This window comes from Saccopteryx bilineata, chromosome 5 (assembly GCF_036850765.1).
Source record: "Saccopteryx bilineata isolate mSacBil1 chromosome 5, mSacBil1_pri_phased_curated, whole genome shotgun sequence".
In the NCBI taxonomy this organism is placed as follows: Eukaryota; Metazoa; Chordata; class Mammalia; order Chiroptera; family Emballonuridae; genus Saccopteryx; species Saccopteryx bilineata.
The window spans coordinates 233940239-233962446 of NC_089494.1; positions in this window are offsets into that span (position 1 = coordinate 233940239).

Below are 22208 nucleotides of genomic sequence, written 5' to 3' on the forward strand. Positions count from 1 at the left end.
TTTATTTTTTTTCCTTGGCGTTCTCGATTCTATCATTAGATACTTTTTCCAATAGGGTTATACAGATGTGAGTTGTATTTTATCTGTTTTTAAAGTAGTCTTTTTACATGAAATATGTCTAGCTAGATTTGACATCCTTAAGTAAAATCTTCGTTTTTTTCATAATTATGTTGTGGTTGCTTCATCATCTTGAAACATCAGGTCTTTCCAAGAAATTTTGTGCCACATGATATTTACCTTGAAGACAGTTTTACTTCTCCTTTTTTTTTAATTCAAAAATACTTTAGAATCCATATATATATTGAATTAATAAATAATTTTAAAGTGAGAAAACTTTCTTATCTAGCCAGACTAGATAGTGCCACAGTGAATAGAGTGTTGGCCTGGGATGCTGAGAACACTTGTTCAAGGCCCCAAGGTCACTGGCTTTAGTGTGGGTTCATGCAGCTTGAGTGCCAGCTCACCAGCTTGAATGCTGGGTTACTGGCTTGAGCATGGGATCATAGACATGACTCCACGGTTGCTGGCTTGAGCTTAAAGGTTGTTGAAGTCCACGGTCACTTGCTTGAAGCTCAAGATTGCTGGCTTGAAAAAAGGAATCGGCCCTAGCTGGTTGGCTCAGCGGTAGAGTGTCGGCCTGGCGTGCGGGGGACCTGGGTTCAATTCCCGGCCAGGGCACATAGGAGAAGCGCCCATTTGCTTCTCCACCCCCCCCCTCCTTCCTCTCTGTCTCTCTCTTCCCCTCCCGCAGCCGAGGCTCCATTGGAGCAAAGATGGCCCGGGCACTGGGAATGGCTCCTTGGCCTCTGCCCCAGGTGCCAGAGTGGCTCTGGTCGCGGCAGAGCGACCCCCCGGAGGGGCAGAGCGCCGCCCCTGGTGGGCGTGCCGGGTGGATCCTGGTCCGGCGCATGCGGGAGTCTGACTGTCTCTCCCCATTTCCAGCTTCAGAAAAATACAAAAAAAAAAAAAAAAAAAAAAAAAGGAATCACTAGCTCAGCTAGAGCTCCCTGGTCAAGGCACATATGAGAAAGCTATCAATGAACTAAGGTGTCTTAACAAAGAATTGATGCTTCTCATCTCTCTCCCTTTCTGTCTGTTTGTCCCCCTGTCTGTTTCTTTCTCATGTGTTAAAAAAATAAAATAAATATGCATATTTTAACTCAAAATATTTTTGTAAATTCTTTAGCATTATTTTTGTTATTTTTATGAATTAGTTATGACTTCGCTCTTAGGTGCATAGAGACACTTTTCGTTTTGTTAATCAGATTCCACCTATAAGTGAAATCATATGGCACTTGTCTTTCTCTAACTGGTTTATTTCACTTAGCACAATATTCTCCTGGTCCATCTATGCTGTAGGAAAAGGTAAGAGTTTCTTCTTTTTATGGTCAAGAAATATTCCATTGTATAAATGAAACACAGCTTTTATATACTCATTTACTGGTAGACACATGGGCTGCATCCAGATCTGTGGCTTCTCTCAGCCCCTTATAACTACTTTCTGCCTATAGATGTCTATATTTTGCTTTAATTTAGAGCTGGACTTTCAGATTATCCCAGAGGGTCTAGATTTATACCAGAATAATCACATATACAAGATTATTAGCTTTCTTTAGGGTTTTTATTCTTTGTGTTAAGCAAAATTTTAGTACTTCGGGTTTTAAATGTGTTAGGATAAGCTATGTTACATCCTATTAAGAAACATGTCTAAAATCATAGTGGCTTGCCACAAGAATGATTTATCACTTATGCTACATATCCTTTACAGATCAACTGAGAGACTGTTTACACTACTATCAGGGACTCAAGATAAAGCAGCCACCATTTAAATCATTGAAGTTTCTATGCTAGAAAGAGAAGTTTAAGTGCTAAGAGCTTAATATGATGAGCCAAAAGAACTAAGAAATAGCTCAACTTTATCTTAGAAGGGTAAAGAAATATTTGGTAAACAACACTAGTAACTGCCAAACATATATGATCACATTTAGTTTTCCCAGGTATTAGTTTACTCTTTTAAAGATGAAGACACTAAGTAGAGAAATGTTAAATAGCCCGCTTAATGTCTCACAAGCAATAATAGTGTGGCAAGAAGCAAAATACAGTCAGTCCACTACAGTTTCCTTAAGCCTTGCTGTGGTACCTGACAAGTGTGAGAAAAAGATGGAAAAGAGTTGCCTGAAATCCTATTAGATTAAAAACAAAAGGCAATCATGCTACTATTGCAGACATGCTTCTTTTTATTCATTACTTCCCTAATCTCTTTTTATAACTATTCCAAGAAGTAATCTCTAGTAACCTTTTTGACCTTAGCATTGCTGCGATAGCTTCCAAAATGTTTAGTTAATGCTTGTGCTCTCTGATTTTTGTTAATGAGCCAATGTGAGTGTCAAGTGCTGCTTACTTGGGAATTGCACTCTTGCAAGTAATCACTCTTTTTGTACTCTAATCATGGAGAAGAGCTTTTATTACTATGAAGTTGATGTCTTTAGCTCAAATAAAAGAGCTTCATAAGCACTATTCTTTATTTGATTTTCTTTCTATTTTGTCTTTGAATCAGATATTTAAGGAAACTAGGGTGCCTTAAGTCAGAAAAGGATAACTATCACACAAAACAAAAATATTTATAAAATATGGAAACTGAACCTGAAAGGTATGCAAATTAGAATAATAAAATATAAGCAAATATTTATGTGGAATGCATAGAAATAGCATAGACATAGAAAAGTATAGACAGTAATACAAAGTTCATGTGATAAAAATTAGAGTATAGAAAATAAATTTAAATTAACTGTAATTATATAACCATCTAAGTAATGAAATCTCTCTGAGCTACTCAATTGCTGCCATATTTGCTAACTAATCATTATCTTTAGAAAATTTATTTTTCTTAAGTATTTTTAATAATTTTATTCTCTTCTATATAAAAGTCTCTTCTTCAAAATTAAGACTCACAACATTCATATTTAACTTTCTAGTTGTATGGATGCATTCAAGGGTCTTTATGCCAAGTTTTTGGAGCTGCTCAATAAATCTGTCATAAAGAAGATGATATAAAACCTGCAACAGATGCATTGATCTAATCAGTTGCAGTAAAATACCCCATTTAGTGTCATAAACCTTTCAATAACCAAAAGCACTGGCATTTAGTATACCAGAAAGCTGACTCACAGGAATATATTTTGTTAATGTAGTAAAAGCAGTAACCAATAAGCATCTTTCAATCTATAGTAGTTACTGTGGACATAGTGTAAAATATTTTGTATTAAAGACATAAGCATTACACAAATAAAATTAGATTCAATGCTCTACAGATAGGGAGCCAGTCCTCTTACATAGTAGTGTTATATAAACATCACATTAGAGAATAATCATAAAAAAAGGTAACTCAAAATTTAATAGTCTTGCACTTTCTGATGAATCCAGAAACACTATTTAAAAACTCTTATAATGACTATATAGTTGAAGAAAAATCAGAAAACTGGAGCCTTGTTCATAACTCCATCACTACTTAAACACAGCACTTCAAAATAAGCAAAAGCAGTGGGTTTAACTATTCTTTAGTGTGGTCCTCCACAGATAGGGAGTCAATTGTTAAAATTCTTCCTAATTAGAAAATTTTAAATGTTAGTCAATAAACTGTTGTAAGATTAACAAACATTATCAAGTAACGCTACTCTAAAAAAAAGCTACCTGAGTCCTGTTATACCTATTTTTGGTTTCTATTGTATATTCTTCTCTCTTTGAAGAAAGGTGACAGAATGTTAATGTTTGTGTTTCCAAAAGAAAGAAAGAAAAAAAGAAAGAGAGAGAGAGAGAGAGAGAAAGAAAGAAAGTCCAAAATTATGAAATGGAAAGAATGTTTTTATCAAAAAATCATTTTCAAACAGATGCAAACATGATTGTCATACAAATTCAAATGATTACATGAAAAAATATTTAAATTATTAATGAGGAAAACACTGAAATTGAGTGCTGATAAGCATGTTTAAAATATTAGAACAAGATTGTTATGTTAAAAACAAAACTATTAATATTTTTATTAGATAAGAAAACCATCATTTCTAATCGTATCTATTCTATTAACCAGAATTCTAAAACTTGATATGTACCTTTGTATTATTGAGGCTCTATCCAAGAGTAAAACCCAAGGTTAAGTACATTCCCATTCTTCTAGAGAATATAATATACTTTGGGCAATAAAATAATAAAATATTAATGCAGAGAAACAAGTTAACACTGACTGGAGCGTCTAAACAGCACCTAGGGTTAACTGACCACATGTTGAAAAAACACACATAAAATTCGGGAGCTAAGTTGGATAAGATATTGGATTGAAAAATTTTTGTGTAAAGTCTGGCTCATCATAAGTTGACCTTCTTCAGTAAAAACAATTCTTTGTTGAGAGGGAGATTTTGAATACATGATTATAACAAGCTGGCTCCAGTGAAATAAAGGGATGAAAATAATTTCTCTGAGAATTTTTCCAATGATGAGCTTATACTTGTAAAAGTTTGGGGTGAGAATTCATACAATGTGTGTCCAAAAGGAAGTCTGAAATTAGAAGTTGTTATTACCCTCAGTAGTCTAGGAACAATAGGAAAATACGACCTTAGGAAAGAACTATTATAAACTCAGTTCTTAGAGAACTCTTATAGTAAAGTTACAAGTAATGAGGTTATAATTTAAAAAAATAACAACAACCTTTAAAAGCCCTTATAAACAGGAAAAAACAGAATCAACTGACTGCAGAATCAAGTCAGCAAAGACTACACACTATGCAAGGTGGGCAAAAGTAGATTTACAGTTGTATCTGAAACACAGTTTATTCTTGTATTATTATTTATTAAGTATTGTACTATTTTTTGTACTGAAAACCTACCATTGCCTCACCTGTATAATGCAAAAAAAAACCCACTTTAAAATAAGCTTGTTTGATACACTTTATAGAAATAAAAAAATGTACCAAAAGCCTGTCAAAATGACAAGGTCGAAACAAGGTAAGTCAAAGATTATGACCCAGCTATCCCACTTCTAAGAATACAGCCTAAGAATCCTAAAATGCTAATTCAAAAGAAGATATGCACTCCCATAGTCATTGAAGCATTGTTTGCAATAGACAAAATCTCAAACAGCCCAAATTTTCATCAGTGGATGAGTGGATAAAAAAGCTGCGGTGCATTTACACAATAGAATACTACGCAGCCATAAAGAGAAGGAAATCTTACCATTTGTGACAGTATGGATGGACCTGGAGACTATTTTACTAAGTTAAATAAACCAGGCAGAGAAAGACGAATATCATATGATCTCATTTCTATGTGTAATCTAATGAACACAATAAACTGAGTAACAAAATAGAAACAGAGGTAAGGTCACAGGGAACAGATGAAAAACTGTTAGAGAGAAGGAGAAAGAAGGGACTAGCTCAAAAAAGGTAAAGGGATTTGCCAAAAACACATATTCATTACACATATATACAGACAACAAGGTAGCAATAGACAGAGGGAAAAAGGGATAGATGTAGGGGGTTTAGGGGCAAAGAGGAGGAAATGGGAGTGGAAAGAGACTTTGAATAGGGTATGGGGGAGGCACGATGTGGTGTGTAGATGATGTTCTATTGAATGTGACTCTTGATACCATGTAGGCATAATAAATTAAAAATAAATTTAAAGAATAACATGAAATAAAAAATTAATAAAACAAAGCTGACAAAAAAAGAAAAAGGAAACACAACAAACTGGATAACAGAAATTTTTAAAAAATTACACAAGAGGGAGAATAAAAGACAAAGAAAAGAAAAATTTGAGAAAGTAGTTAACAAACATGAAGGATAGAATTAGAGGAGATATGATGACATTAAAATGTCTGATAATTAATTAAAGATACCAATTGCCTGAACCAAAAAAGTTATGAATCTCATGTAAGATAGATATAAAGATAGATCACATAAATAAATATTAGTAAATAAAGGACTATCAGTGATATAGTTTTATTTATTTATTTATTTACTTATTTATTTATTTTAGAGAAGGAGAGAGAGTGAGAGACAGAGACAAGAAGGGAGAGAGATGAGAAGCATCAACTCATAGTTGTGATGTTTTTAGTGGTTCATTGATTGCTTCTCATAAGTAACTTCACCAGGTGTATTCTGGGCAATCCAGTGACCTTTTGCTCAAACCAGCAACCCTGTGCTCAAGCTGGTGAGCACAGGCTCAAGTTAGCAACATTGGGGTTTCAAATCTGGAACCTCAGCATCCCAGGTTGACCCTTTATCCACTGTACCTCCACATGTCAGCCTATATTGTTTTAGAAGTAAACAGAAATGCATGACAATTTACCTACAGAAGAATTATAATTAGGCATAAGTGACTTCTTAATGATAGGTTTAAAAGCCAAAAAGATAGGAGTTATTTTAAAGTGTTACATTGCCCTGGCTGGTTGGCTCAGTGGTAGAGCATCAGCCCTCTGTGTGGATGTCCTGAGTTCAATTCCCAATGGGCACAGAAGAGAAGTGCTCATCTGCTTCTCTACCCCCATTCTCTCACACTTCTCTCTATCTCTCTCTCTTTCTCTCTGCCCCTCCTGCAGCCATGGCTTAATTGGAGAGAGTTGGCTCCATAGCCTCCACCTCAGGCATTAAGAAGAGCTCGGTTACTGAGCAATGAAGCAGTGCTCCAGATGGTCAGAGCACTGCCCCCTAGTGAATTTTCTGGGTGGATCCTGGTCAGGGCACATGCAGAAGTCTATCTTTACCTCCCCTCCTCTCAATTAAAAAAAAATGCTACATAAAAATTTCTGCCAACAACCTAAAATTCTATAACATAGTGAATTTTATTCTACAGCAAGTGTCAAATGAAACAGTTACAGGAAATTTTACTATCACTGATCTCAGTAAAGAAATGTCTAAAGTATATATGTGAAAAAGAAAACCAACAAAGAGAAATAATCATAACATAAAGGAAATAATGTTCTTTAATGTGTTAAGTTTATTAATAAATCTAAACAAACTTTTAATAATATAAAAATAATCATAATGTGATTTATGGAGTTTTTAAAAATAAAGATAGAATTAAATGATAGATACTTCTCATTAACAAGAAAGGAATGATTTGAGAAAAAGTGTTTTTAAGAATCTTTATTTTTTTGAGAAGAGGGTAAAGACATTGACCAAATTTAGAAAGTACACCTTACAATATTCAGTGTAAATGATGAAAAAAATACAAGATTTGGAAACCAATAAAGGAAAAAATAACAATAGCACAAACAGAATATTAATTTAAAAGAGTTAATTAAAAGGTAAGGAGTGGGGAGGACACATAGGTACCAGGCCAAAGAAAATCCATCACCCTCCTAGAGAAAGGCACATTGCATGTACGTCTTAGCAATCTCTAAAAATAAGTTTCTTGCATATATAACATTTTCACAGATCATTCTCTTCCTTAATAAAATTCTGCTCTTTCTCTTCTGCATACAAATTGGGAAATTTGAACTTATTCAGAGATTTCTAAAATTTTTAATTAACAGTGCCCTTAGTACCTCAGTCATAGTTTTCACAGAGTTGCCAGGCCAGACGAGATGCCCATATAACTTATCCCAGAATGAATACCATCAAATTTAATGGAAAGGGTTAGTAAGACAGTGGTCATTATGTTTAGATCAAAGAACAGGAGAAGAAAGTTCTTAACAGATAACTTCAGAGATATGCAAAGTTGCTGGGATGGCTTATGACTTCCTGAAATAAATTTGCTGTTGATTACTCCCATGGAGGGTGTCTAAGCAGGCTAGGATAGGAACAGGATTAGTTGGTCTCTATGATCATCACCAGACTGAGGGGGATGTGGTATTATCAGTCTCTCTGGAACAGCTTTATTGTCTTTTGAAATCAGTTCCTTTTCAGATTAATGAAATCTATCATGCATATTATATATTTAGAGGGAAAACAATTCCCACAAATCAGCATGAGATGAAAGTATAATTAAATGTAAAAAATTAATATCTGTTAAAAAAAAACACCCTCTTATTTTGTTTTAAGATTGAATCATGGCTTCTTCGAGTAGGCGTAAATGTAAGAATAGTCCTGACACCTTCTGTTATATATGTGGCTATTACACACTTCAACGTCAAAGGCAAAATATCTCATCATATGTGACATGTGCATATATTAGCTATTTTCAAGTTCCCTTGGAGATCAAGACAAGAATTGGGCTCCTCATATTGTGTGTCATAATTGTGAGGAAATGCTTCGTGACTGGACAAAAGGAAAACACAAAGGAATGCTTTTTGGTATTACAATGGTGTGGCGCGAACCTAAGGACCACAGCAGTGATTGTTATTTCTGTCTGATCCATACAAAGGGCATCGGCAAGAAAAAACGGCATATGATCGCATATCCTAATATTCCTTCAGCAATATGACCTATTTCACACTCTGAGACACTCCTGTTCCAGTTTTCAATGGTTTTATTTATTCTAAGGAGAAGAAAGTGAACATGGTGATCAAGTGTATTTTAATAAGATGCATGAGGAAATAGTTGCAGAATCTGAAGGGTGTTCTGATGACAAACTGTCATTAACCCCTCAGCAGTTTAGCCAACCTGAATTGAATGACTTAGTAAGAGATTTGGTCCTATCAAAGAAAGCAGCTGAGTTATTAGCCTCCAGGCTTCAAGAAAAATATATACTTCACCGGTCAGCTAAAGCAGTGGTCCCCAATCTCTGGGCCACGGACTGGTACCGGTCTGTGGGCCATTGGTACCGGTCCACAGAGAAAGAATAAATAACTTACATTATTTCTGTTTTATTTATATTTAAGTTTGAATGATGTTTTATTTTTAAAAAATGACCAGATTCCCTCTGTTACATTCATCTAAGACTCACTCCTGACTCTTGTCTCGGTCACGTGATACGTTGCCGCTAAAATTAAACCCATAAACTAGCAAAATGAGTGAAAAACAAAATTACATCGAAAGTTTTTTTGCAAAGTAGAAAAGGGCCAGTGAGGAGACAGAAGAAGAACCTACGACCTCGAAGAAAAAGAAGGCTTCATTTAACAGACAATACCAGGAGTCCTACTTGAAGTATGGATTTATCACAACTGGTGATTCTCACACACCAAGGCCACTCTGCATAATATGTGGCTACCGGCTAAGTAATGAGGCAATGAAGCCTTTAAAAGTGCTTCGCCACTTGGAGACCAAGACCCTACTTTAAAAGACCAGCTTTCTGAGTATTTCAAAAGAAAAAAGCATGAACAAGGACAGAAACAATTACTGGTGGCCACTACATCAATAAATGTGAGTGCACTGAGAGCATCATACTTGGTGGCTAATCGTACCGCTAAGGCTAAGAAGCCATTCACCATTGGTGAAGAATTGATCCTTCCAGCCACTAAAGACATTTGTCGTGAACTTCTTTTTTTTTTTTAATTTTTTTTTATTTATTCATTTTTAGAGAGGAGAGAGAGAGGAGAGACAGAGAGAGAGAAGTGGGGGAGGAGCTGGAAGCATCAACTCCCATATGTGCCTTGACCAGGCAAGCCCAGGGTTTCAAACCGGCGACCTCAGCATTTCTAGGTTGACGCTTTATCCACTGCGCCACCACAGGTCAGGCAGTCGTGAACTTCTTGGAGAGGCTGCGGTTAAAAAGATAGCACAGATGCCTCTTTCAGCTACCACCGTCACACGGCACATTGAGGAAATAGCAGAGTACATTGAATCACAATTGTTGGAAAGGATTAATAAATCACCGTAGTACGCTCTTCAGGTTGACGAATCTACAGATATTGACAACAAGGCAATGCTACTTGTTTACGTGCGTTATCTTCATCAAGAGGATGTGCATGAGGATATGTTATGTGCACTATCATTGCCAACCAAAACCAGAGTTGCAAAACTATTTAAATTGCTGGATGACTATATATCAGGAAAACTGAAATGGTCTTTTTGTGTTGGCATATGTACAGATGGAGCTGCTGCCATGACCGGAAGGATATCTGGTTTAACTACTCGGATTAAGGAGGTTGCACCTGAATGCAAGTCTACACATTGTGTCATTCACAGGGAAATGCTGGCTAGCCAAAATATACCACTGGAACTTAACAGCATATTGAATGATGTCATTAAAGTTATTAACCACATTAAAGCACAAGCCCTTCACTCACACCTGTTCGAGCAGCTTTGTGAGGAAATGAATGCTGAGCACAGACACCTTCTCTTATACACAGAAATAAGATGGTTAGTCCAAGGGAGGTCCCTGGCCAGAGTGTTTGAATTTCGAGAGCTGCTGCAGAGATTTCTCTCAGAAAAAAAGTCACCACTAGCAGCACACTTCAGTGACAAGCAATGGGTCGCAAAACTCACTTACTTGTGCGGCATATTTAACCTCCTCAATGAACTCAATTGGTCACTGCAGGGGAAATGACAACTGCCTTCAAGTTGGCAGATAAAGTAGCTGCATTTAAAGCCAAACCAGATTTGTGGGAATGACACGTGAACAGGGGTATATTTGACATGTTTCAAACATTCGCGGGAATTTTGGAAGACACTGAGCCCAAGCGTTCATTGTCCCAGTTGCTGCATGATCACCTGTATTTGCTTTTAAAAGAGTTTGAATGCTACTTCCCAACCACAAAAGACCCATGAATTGCCAAGGAATGGATCCGTGATCAACAAACCAGGTGAATCCAGCGTGTCTATGCAAGAAGAGGGTGAACTACTAGAGATCGCAAATGATGGCGGCCTTAAAAATATGTTCGAGACTACAACTCTGCCATGTTCTGGATTAAAGTCATGCAGAATACCCTGAGAATGCCACAGAAGCACTAAAAACCCTGTCGCCATTTCCGACATCCTATTTGTGTGAAGTGGGATTTTCTGCAGTGACAGCAACCAAAACAAAATTACGGAAAAGACTGGACATAAGCAACACACTTCAGGTGTCATTTTCTCCCATTACCCCTAGATGGGACCATCTCGTTAAAGAGAAACAACCTCAGGGCTCCCACTGATTTAGCGTTATGGTTGTTGAGAGATAGGCTATTATCTCTCATTCTATATAAACATTATAATAAATAACCCTTAACTTACAATATCCATAACAATGGTGAGTTGTATTTTTCATGCACTTTATATTTGTTTTTGTATTGTATTTTATTTTTAAGGCATGTTTAAATGTTACCATATTGACTGGAAAGTGTTTGGAGGCAGAGAGGATGTTACTCATGTTATATTGTTGATGCGATGTTAAAAGGATGCTTCTAATAAAGTTGCATATGAGTACACAGTGGATTCATGTTTATTTTTATTGTTGTAGGTTCATGATTGGTAGCGAGCCTGAACCCATCATATTACATATTGATGTCAGACATGAAACATTATCAGAATAACAAATTTAAATACAGCCAGAATAATGAGGACATGCTCATTCCTCCTTTAACTTAGCCCAATAAATATCATAAGTTTGACAATTATATTTAAATATAATATAATATTATATTTAATACCACACTTTTTACACCAGTTGCATAATTTTATTTTGTGCATTTATCCATCCCACCTTAAAGGCAGGTCCGTGAAAATATTTTCTGACATTAAACCGGTCCGTGGCCCAAAAAAGTTTGGGGACCACTGAGCTAAAGTATCCCATTTCAGGATGCGTGAACAAATTTTTGTGGACTTTTTTTCCGAAGACAAACACTTTGTTTATTGCCATAGTATCAGTAGTCTTCTCAGGCAGCTAGGTGTTAGTTATCACAAACAGTCCAACAGAATGGCAGCTATTTCTTGACAGCTTTAAACAGAGTCTGAAATGTGTTCTCCTACACAACAGAAATGTTTATGCAATGGTTGCAATTGGTTATTCAACTCATCTGTGAGAAGATTATGACATAAAAATTATCCTCAACTTTCTGAAGTATGAGGAGCATAACTGGATCATTTTATGCATCTTAAAATGGTAAATTTCCTACTAGGACAACAGAGAGGTTTCACGAAGTATCCTTGCTTTCTGTGTTTGTGGGACAGCTGAGCTCTGGAGAAACACTGGACACAGAAGGAGTGGCTGAAACGTGAAGCTCTGGAAGTAGGGATGTAAAATTTTGTGAATGAACCTGTAGTTAATAGAGACAGGATCATTTCCCCCCCACTTCACATCAAACTTGGCTTAATAAAGCAGTTTATTCAGGCTTTGAATAGAGAAAATGAATGCTTTCAACATATTATTTCTGTTTTTCCCGCCTTGTCTTTTGAGAAGATAAAAGCAGGTGTATTCGATGGACCTCCAATTAAAACCCTCATACATGATGAAGAATTTGCTGGGAAGATGAATAAGGAGGAGAAAGCAGCATGGCAGTCTTTTGTGGCAGTTACACAGAACTTCCTTGGCAACAAAAAAAGCAGAAGACTATGAACTTCTGGTTCAAAGGATGCCATTGGCTTTCTGAGACATCAGATGTAACATGAGTGTTAAGATTCACTTCCTGGCCTGACCAGGCAGTGGTGCAATGGATAGAGTGTTGGACTGGGATGCCAAGGACCCAGGTTCGAGACCCCGAGGTCGCCAGCTTAAGCGTGGGCTCATCAGTTTTGAGCCAAAAGCTCACCAGCTTGGACCCAAGGTCACTGGCTCCAGCAAGGGGTTACTCGGTCTGCTGAAGGCCCGCGTTCAAAGCACATATGAAAAAGCAATCAGTGAATAACTAAATTGTTTCAATGCGCAACAAAAAACTAATGATTGATGCTTCTCATCTCTCCGTTCCTGTCTGTCTATCCCTCTCTCTGACTCTCTCTTTGTCTCTGCTGTTAGTGATGAACAGACTACTGATGGAGCATCAAACGAGATTGTCCTCAACAAGTACACAAAAGCAAAAGCTACAAACGCAATTTTTTGCCTGAATAGAATTTAAATAAGTTCTACGCATATTTTATGATTAAAATATGTGTTTTAATATGTTCTATTTTAAAATTGTAGACAAATTCTGATGCAATCATATCTTTTAGTGTACTAGTGTATTTACTGCATTATATAAATGATTATATTTTCATAAGATGATGCCCAAGAAGACATTCTTCTTTATTATGTTAAATTAAATGTTGAAAATTTTACAATAAGCTGAAAACCTAAAATCTTGAAATGCAAAAAAACCCCTGTAGCTTACAGAGAAATACTAATGTCAGATTTGAGATCAGCACCCTTGAATTAGGTAAGAACAAGTGTTTTTGTGGATGAAACAAAAATTTTGTTCCCCTGTGCTATGTTTCTAATATGGGGACCAGATTTTGATAATTACTGTCTTAATTTATTCCTTACTGTTCAGCTCTCTAATATTCTCAGCAAAATGTTAGCTATCATCCATCACAATATTCTTTGCAACAGATTTGGGAAGTTATATGTCTATTTTATACAGGAATGTCATAGGATCTTGTGAGTTATATAATTTTTCTTTCATTTTGCCACTTAACAACTTATAATCAAGTCCCTCCAAGAATGTTGTATCTATGTGTTGAATAATAACAATTACTTATTTTTAACATACCAAAAATAACATTTATGCAAATTAGCAAATCAAATATTTTGAATTCTTAGTTGTATTTTCTTTTTTTCTTTGTTTTTGTATTTTCTGAAGTTAGAAGCAGGGAGGCAGTCAGACAGACTCCTGGCATGCCCACCAGGGGGTGATGCTCTGCCCATCTTTGTAGTCAGAGCCTTTCTATTGTCTGAGGCAGAGGCCATGGAGGTCCTCAGCACCCAGCCCAACTTTGCTCCAATGGAGCTTTGGTTGAAGGAGAAGAAGAGAGAGACAGAGAGGAAGGAGAAGGGGAAGGATGGAGAAGCAGATGGGTGCTTCTTCTTGTGCCCTGTCCAAGAATCAAATCCTAGACTTCTACATGCCAGGCTGATGCTCTACCACTGAGCCAACCTGCTAGGGCCTCTCTGTTGTGTTTTCAAATTTTCACATGATGAAAGGGATTTTTTATCAGCTGAAGAGCAAAATAAAATACTGTTGTACTGTTTTTTTTAAGTATTTTGAAAACAAGTTCTCCTCTTTTGATAGAGGAATTTAAAAAAAGTAAAAACATTGCTTTCCAATAATTTTTCTCTTTCCAATCACTTCTTAATGTTCACCAAATTTCATCAAGCTCATAACAATCAAGAAGTACCTGTAAAAAATACATATTCCTAGGCAGCCCCCGAGACTCTCTAATTCAGAATACCCAAGAAAGAAGTTGAAGGTGATCAGTTGTTGAATACAGTTCTAGGTCACTCTAATTGTCAGGAAACCTTAAAGACTCGGAGGTACAGAGAAGGTGATCGAGGGTCAACGTAAGACTACCCACTTCCTTGAGACAGTTCAGTAGTTCCCAAACTTATCTTCATTGCAGATCTTTAAAATATACTGATTTTTCTCACACCTAGGTACTCTGATTTAATTGGTGTAATGTGTCACTGGGGCAGTGAGATCTTTTTTATTTTTATTTTTTTAACTTTTCTAATATTGAGATATTTTAAAGCTTGGCATTACTCTAATATGAAGCAAAGTTTGGGAATCCCTGAACCAATCAGTAAGACTTATTTCTGAGAGTTTAATGAAAAGAAACTTCTCTGGCCTCAGCATCTCTGAGGTTTATTTTGTAGCAACTTATGAAAGTAGGAAAGATGAAAAACCTCAAGTTTTCCTTTCCTTAGAAGGGAATAAGACGGTGGACTGAAATTTTGACACTGATCTTTATGTTGGCCAGTTCGCTGGGTTTTTACATTATGGGAGCTGCAGAGTATTCAATGCGCCACCGGTTACTTAGTGGGATTTTTCATAAAAGAGGCAGTGAACTGACAGCTTATTTTGTTTTTGTCTTGTCGCTGTCATTTAGAACACCACATGAAGTGGGGAACTACTTATCCTCTTCTCTTGGCCTCTATGTTCTTATTTTTGAGATTGGGCCACTACTTCCTGATCTCCGTTGCAACATTATGGTGAGTCTGAGTGTAAAGTTATTGGCGAAGTAAGCTATGCTAATATTATGAAGTATTATCAATCCCTTCTGGTGAAAATGATATTACTAAAATAATCAACTTTATTACTCTCATCACCTTCCAATCTGGTTTTTATTTTTTAACTATTTCCTGAAGTAGACCATGAATACTCAAGAGTGACAAATTATAAACGCAGAGATAGATAAATGGTTTTTTGAATAGAATGTTCTGAATAGATTTAGTCTCTTAAATGTTTTTAATGTTTATGGGATTGATTTTACTGCATGGTTATATTTATTATTATTTTAAACATTTGATTGAGAAAAACTAAAATATTTGTCAGAAAGTTTCCAAACATTTTTATTCTATTTATTGTCTTTTTGATAAGTATTCATAATTTTTCTTTATTGAATTTCAGCAAGTTGCTCTTAAAATATTTACCCCTTGGTTTCAGTTTGTTTTCACTAAATGATATTAAGAGGGTCTTTTAATCTTTTCTGTGTTTGTATTTTATTAAGAGAGATAAGGTCATTTAGTTATTTTTGCATTTGAATGTTATACAAGGAACAGATTGGAAATAGTTCCATGTTACCCATGATCTTGGACATCAGTTACTTGGGCTCTATAAGTATAAATAATATTTTTTATTCATTTTTTCCTGAAAATGACTATTTTCCCAGTTCACATTTGAGTTATTTAAAAGGCTTAACAGATCCATAGATTAAAAAGACAAGAGTAACATTTTCAAGTGATACTTATACAACTTCAGTTTGTGATACTAATGCTTTAATTTTTTAAAGAACCTATTATGCAAGAATAATGCCATCTTCCTCTAATATATGACAAAATAAATTTGGTGTGGATAGGATGGACCTGTGGAGTTTCACCTCACTCCAAGCAAAATGGCTTTAAATAAATGTTTTAGAGATAGCATTTCAACCATTTTAACAATACTCTATCAAATACTACATTTTGGTACAACAATTTAACCTTTGAAATCACAGAAGTAAAAAATTATTTTTAAATTTTATTCATCTTTTCTGTTTTCTTGTTCTGAGCCAATGTTTTACTAATAATAGTTTTAAATCTCATTTGATTGGCATTATCTAACTAATTTTTAAATTTCCCAAGAACCCAAAGATTCTTACTTGAGTTAGGATGGTTTGAGTGTAGATATTAACCGATGACAACACAGCTTCAAGAAAATTTTACTGTGTGGGCACACTGGGCTTGTCTTCGAAGCATGAGCTCACACAGCCAAAAATAAACTTATCTCCAGGGAGCATTACCATTGGAGACACTGGGCAAGTGAGTTTCTCTCCACACCTGGAAGTATGCAACAGACTCTCTGTATAGACTCAGCTAGAACAATAGTCATAAATATATATTTTACTAACAATGGGTACATGGGTCTAAGCACACTCAGTTTATTTTGCACACTAAATTGGGAAATGAGCACTGAATACCTACTGTGTTGGAAGCACTATGCCACATGCTGAGGCAGAGAGAAATGTGATCTATGCCCTCGAAGAACTTATGGTCTAGTGAGGGGAGACAGATATGCTGTAGCAATATCAGGAGCCTGGAAGCTCCGTGAGGCCAGGGATCATGTCTGTTTCTCACTGCTAAATTTTTGAAATCTACCTTAATAAAATTTAACGACATATTTGTTCACTGTAAGTGGAATGAATGAATACATTTAGTATAGTTTTCCTTATCTTTATTTTCAAAATTCTTATTCATGTGAAGCTCACTCAGACCATGCCAGAAGTCTCTTTATTTTTATCTTTTCAGCAGACTGTGGGAATTAAGAAGCCTATGAATTCTTTTCCAGGCTCTGGTTCAGCTCAATGCACTCCTCTGCATCAGAACCTTGGCTCAAGACCAGCCATGGGTCTGTGCATCCACTTTATCAGATGGTAGCAAATATTTTCTATAAAAGCCACCATACTATAAAGTATTTTATTTTAACCCTACCTAACTCTGCCACCGTAGCTTTAGAGCAGCCTTAGGTGGTACGTAAATGAACAGATGTGGTTGTGTGCCAGTAAAACCATTTGCACAATCAGCCTGACCGGATTTGGCTGTAGTTTGCTGACAATTATTATTATATTAGAAAATGAATAGATTTTTGGATGCTATCCTAAAGTCAATAAATATTAACAAAATGATGGATAGTAAAGCAAAAATAACTAATTTATTTTGACCTTTACCTTGTTCACTCTGCATAATGAAATGAGAAAAAAAAACTTTTTAAAGGACATATTATGAGACATTTAGGTGATAACATTTTCTACAAGAGAAGTATTTAAATTCAAGAGATGTTTAGGAAGTATAAATTGGTATAGATAATTAAATGTCTCTGTATTCCTGGACTTTTGGTGCCAATGTATGGAGCAACAAATTACTCCCATATTTCTGTCTTAAAAAACCTTCATGGGCCATAATAATGAATACATATCATACATTTGTTCAAACCTGTTAGATGTACACCAAGAGGGAGATGTTGAGGGGAACACGGGGTAGGGGGGATGTATTCGGTGGGACACTTGAATCTATGTAAACATAATAAATTTAAATCAATAAAAATGATTTAAAAAAGAGTGAACTTTAATGTAGACTATGGACTTTGGGTTCAACCAATGGTAACAAAACTTTGGTGGGTGATAAGGGAGGCTATGCCTGTGTAGAGGTAAAAGGTATATATCTGTATCTTCCCCTCAGTTTTGCTTTGACTCTAAAACTTCTTTAATAAAATGAAGTCTTTAAAAAACACTTGGTGGAATGTAGTGCCAATTAAATAACAAAGGAAGAAATGTAAATGAAGGAGACTTGGATATGTTTTAGTTTCCATTTAGAATTCACAAATTATTAGCTACCTGAGAAATAAGCCTTGGGACTGAACAGTAGAGAGTAGATATATAGTTCTGGATTTCATAAAGGAAATCTAGAGATACATGCTGGGACATTAACAGAATGTCAATGGCCACCTGCTAAAGGCCACAAGAAACACACCTGTCATCAAATACAGTTGGGTTCCTTTACTTTCTGTAGTGAAGAAAATTACGCACCATGAGAACTGTGAAATACGTCAGTGACAGGTGTTTGGAAGGGCATGAGTAATTACATGAATTAGCAATCAAAAACTAACAAAATACTGTTAGTTATTTGTAAAATAAATATTGTTAAAGATTTTAGGCTTTATTGTGGTTTACATTTTAAGGCTTCCTGTGGAGTGCTTTCGGACAGAACACAAAGAAATATGTTCTGGGTTGAGCACTTATATAAAGCAAGGCAATTTTATGATGGAGTACCCTAGTAATTCTAATCTGGAAAGTGGGTGAAACAGATAGAGTAAAACAAGCACTAACCAGTAAAGAAGCAGCAGTCATTCCTATAGCCCAGAAAAGGGAACACTGTGGCTGCACAGTGTTCTAAGTTGTGTCGGCACGCAAACATCATTACAAAATGGTCTTATTTTTGTCACATTCCATCAGTCACCTAGTGACCATGTTTTATGATGGTATTCTATAAAATTCTTTATGTTAAATAGAAAACACTGTTATTCTAATTTTTATGGCCGGTAGAAATACCATCTGACAGATGTCAGGAGTTAAGCTTTCCTTTTTCAAAACTAAAGATACTATTTAAAAACTATGAGCATTCCAGAGATTTTCTAGGTACAGTGAACAGATTGCAAGGAGAAGAGAATGTAATACAAATCTTAAATTATACCATCAGTGTTTTGAAATCTCTATCTCCCCTCCTTTTGAATCACTCCCATTTCCAAACCCTAAAATCATGTTTTGGTCTTGGGGTAATCTAGGCAAGGCTAATCAAGTTTTGCCTCTAGCAACTTGAGTATTCTGCTTGATACAAAACCAGAGGACTGCCTGACCAGGGAGTGGCGCAGTGAAAAGAGCGTCAGACTGGGATGCAGAGGACCCAGGTTCTAGACTCCGAGGTCGCCAGTTTGAGCGCGGGTTCATCTGGTTTGAGCAAAAGCCCACCAGCTTGGACCCAAGGTCGCTGGCTCCAACAAGGGGCTACTCGGTCTGCTGAAGGCTCACGGTCAAGGCACATATGAGAAAGCAATCAATGAGCAACTAAGGTGTTGCAACGTGCAATGAAAAACTAATGATTGATGCTTCTCACCTCTCCGTTCCTGTCTGTCTGTCCCTGTCTGTCCTTCTCTCTGACTCTCTCTCTCTCTGTAAAAAAAAAAACCAAACAAAAAAAACCAGAGGACTCCACAGAGGACAGCATTGTGACATCTTAAGTCCTTTTTAAAAGCAGTGGATCACAGAATCCACTTCTCTTAACATTTTTAACAGCAGAAGGACCTTTTGAATGCTATTTCTGAGAATATTATAAAGAGTATGGGTAACATTTGAAAAAAATGGTTGAGGAATACAAAAGAAAGATGACTAGAAGAACACAGCAAAACTTCAAGATATTGGTAATGGTCCAAATGATATTAATCATCATGTGTTTGGCATCACTCTGTTTAGATCCTCTTCCATGGTTTGACCATGGGTCTGATACAGGGTCTTAGGGGTTAGCACATTGGGCCCCCATTAGCTATCTAGTTCTGCTTCTTAATGCCAATCATCTGTTTCCAGATTTAATTTCAGACATACCTACAGACAGGCAGCACAAGCACAGATTCAGAGATCATTTCCAGAGGTCCCAATTTTGCCTCCACATCCTTTTATTTTTAAGTATTATTGAATTTATTGGAGTGATATTGATTAATAAAATGATAGAGGTTGCAAGCGTTCAATTCTATAATATAGCATCTGTATATTATATATTGTGTGTTTGCCACTCAAAGCCGTCCATCACCATTTCTCCCGCCTTTACTCTCTTCTACCCGCCCCTCCCCTGCTTCCCTCTGGTAATCACTGTACTGTTGTATATGTCTAGACGGGTTGCTTTTTGTTGTGGTTTGTTATGATTTTTGCTTAAGCCCTGCATCTATTTTATCCAACCCCCCAACCTTCTTCCTGATCTTTGGCCTTGGGCAACTTAATTAATGTGTGCCTCAGTTTCTTTATCTCAAATGTAAAAATAACACTGGGGAACAATTTTTTTTTTAATTTTCTGTTGCATGAGGTTTTAGAACAGTTTCTATATATGTCCCATCACTGATTCCAAATCTAAAATCCATTTTTTTTGGTGCTTGCTCTAGTTTTTATGCAATTTTAATTTCTTTTTGTTACAGTTAATGGCATGCATAGGTTCTTAAATTGGAGTTAAAGGGCAATGACTCTTGGATTGAACTTAACCACAAGGCAATTAATGTTTTACAAACATCACTTTCACATAATTGTAGTTGTTTTTAAATGTAAAAAAATATTATCTGATAAAAACACCCTCTTATTTGTTTTAAGATTGAATCATGGCTTCTTTAAGTAGGCATAAATGTAAAAATAGTCCTGATACTTTCTGTTATGTATGTGGCTGTTACACACTTCAACATTTGTGACACATATATTGCCTATTTTCAAGTTCCCCTTGGCGATCAAGACAAGAATTGGGCTCCTTATATTGTGTGTCCTAAGGACCACAGCAGTGACTGTTATTTCTGTCTGATCCATACAAAGGGCATCGGCAAGAAAAAACAGCATATGATTGCATGTCCTAATATTCCTTCAGCAATACGACCTATCCCACACTCTGAGACACTCTCGGTTCCAGTTTTCAATGGTTTTCTTTCTTCTAAGGGTAAAAAAAGAGAACATGGTGATCAAGTGTGTTTTGATAAGATGCATGAGAAAATGGTTGTAGAATCTGAGGGTCTTCTTCTGATGATAAGTAGTCATTAACCCCTCAGCAGCTTAGCCAACCTGAATTGAATAACTTAGTAAGAATGACATAAAAATTGTCCTCAACTTTTTGAAGTATGAAGAGCATAACTGGATCATTTGTGTGCATCTTAAAATGGTAAACTTCCTGCTAGGACAACAGAGAGGTTTCACAAAGTATCCTTGCTTTCTGTGTTTGTGGGACAGCCAAGTTTGGGAGAAACACTGGACACAGAAGGAGTGGCCAAAACGTGAAGCCCTGGAAGAAGGGATGCAAAATATTGTGAATGAACCTGTAGTTAATCGAGACAGGATCATTTCCCCCCACTTCACATTAAACTTGGCTTAATGAAGCAGTTTGTTCAGGCTTTGAATAGAGAAAGTGAATGCTTTCAACATATTATTTCTGCTTTTCCTGTCTTGTCTTTTGAGAAGATAAAAGCAGGTCTATTTGATGGACCTTCAATTCGAACTCTAATACGTGACAAAGAATTTGCCAGGAAGATGAATTAGGAGGAGAAAGCAGCATGGCAGTCTTTTGTGGCAGTTACAAAGAATTTCCTTGGCAACAAAAAAGCAGAAACTATGAACTTCTGGTTCAAAGGATGCTGTTGGCTTTCTGAGACATCGGATGTAACATAAGCGTTAAGATTCACCTCCTGAACATTCACCTTTAAAGTTTCCTGAAAGTCTTGGAGTTGTTAGTGATGAGCAGACTACTGTTGGAGCATCAAACAAGATTATCCTCAACAAGTACACAAACGGAAGAGCTAAAAACGCACATTTTTTCCTGATAGAATTTAAATAAGTTCTGCATAAATTTTATGATTAAAATATGTGTTTTAATATGTTATATTTCAAAATTGTAGACTAATTCTGATGCAATCATATCTTTTAGTGTATTAGTGTATTTACTGCATTATATAAATGATTATATTTTCACAAAGATGATGCCCAAGATGACATTCTACTTCATTACACTAAACTAAATGTTGAAAATTTTACAATAGATGAAAACCTAAAATCTTGAATTGCAAAAAAACCTGTAGTTTACAGAGAATAGCTAATGTCAGATTTGAAATCAGCACACTCGAATTAGGTAAGAACAAGTGTTTTTATGGATGCAACAAAAATTTTGTCCCCAGTGTAATAGAATAGCCTCATAAAGTTATGAGAAATGAACAAGTTACTACATGCAAACTTTTTAATGTGTAGTGACTTTTTAAACATTTGTTATTACCTTTGGTTTTGTTGTTGCCTGCATTTTATTATCATATCATTAAATATTAATTATGTTCAAAAAGAAATCTGGCTTTTGTCCTAGCTCTTGATAGGTATCTTCGAAAGTCTTGGAATTTGTAATTATATAAGTGTTTTTGTTATTTATAGTGAATCCATCAAGCTATACCTTAAGATCTATGCTAATGACATAACA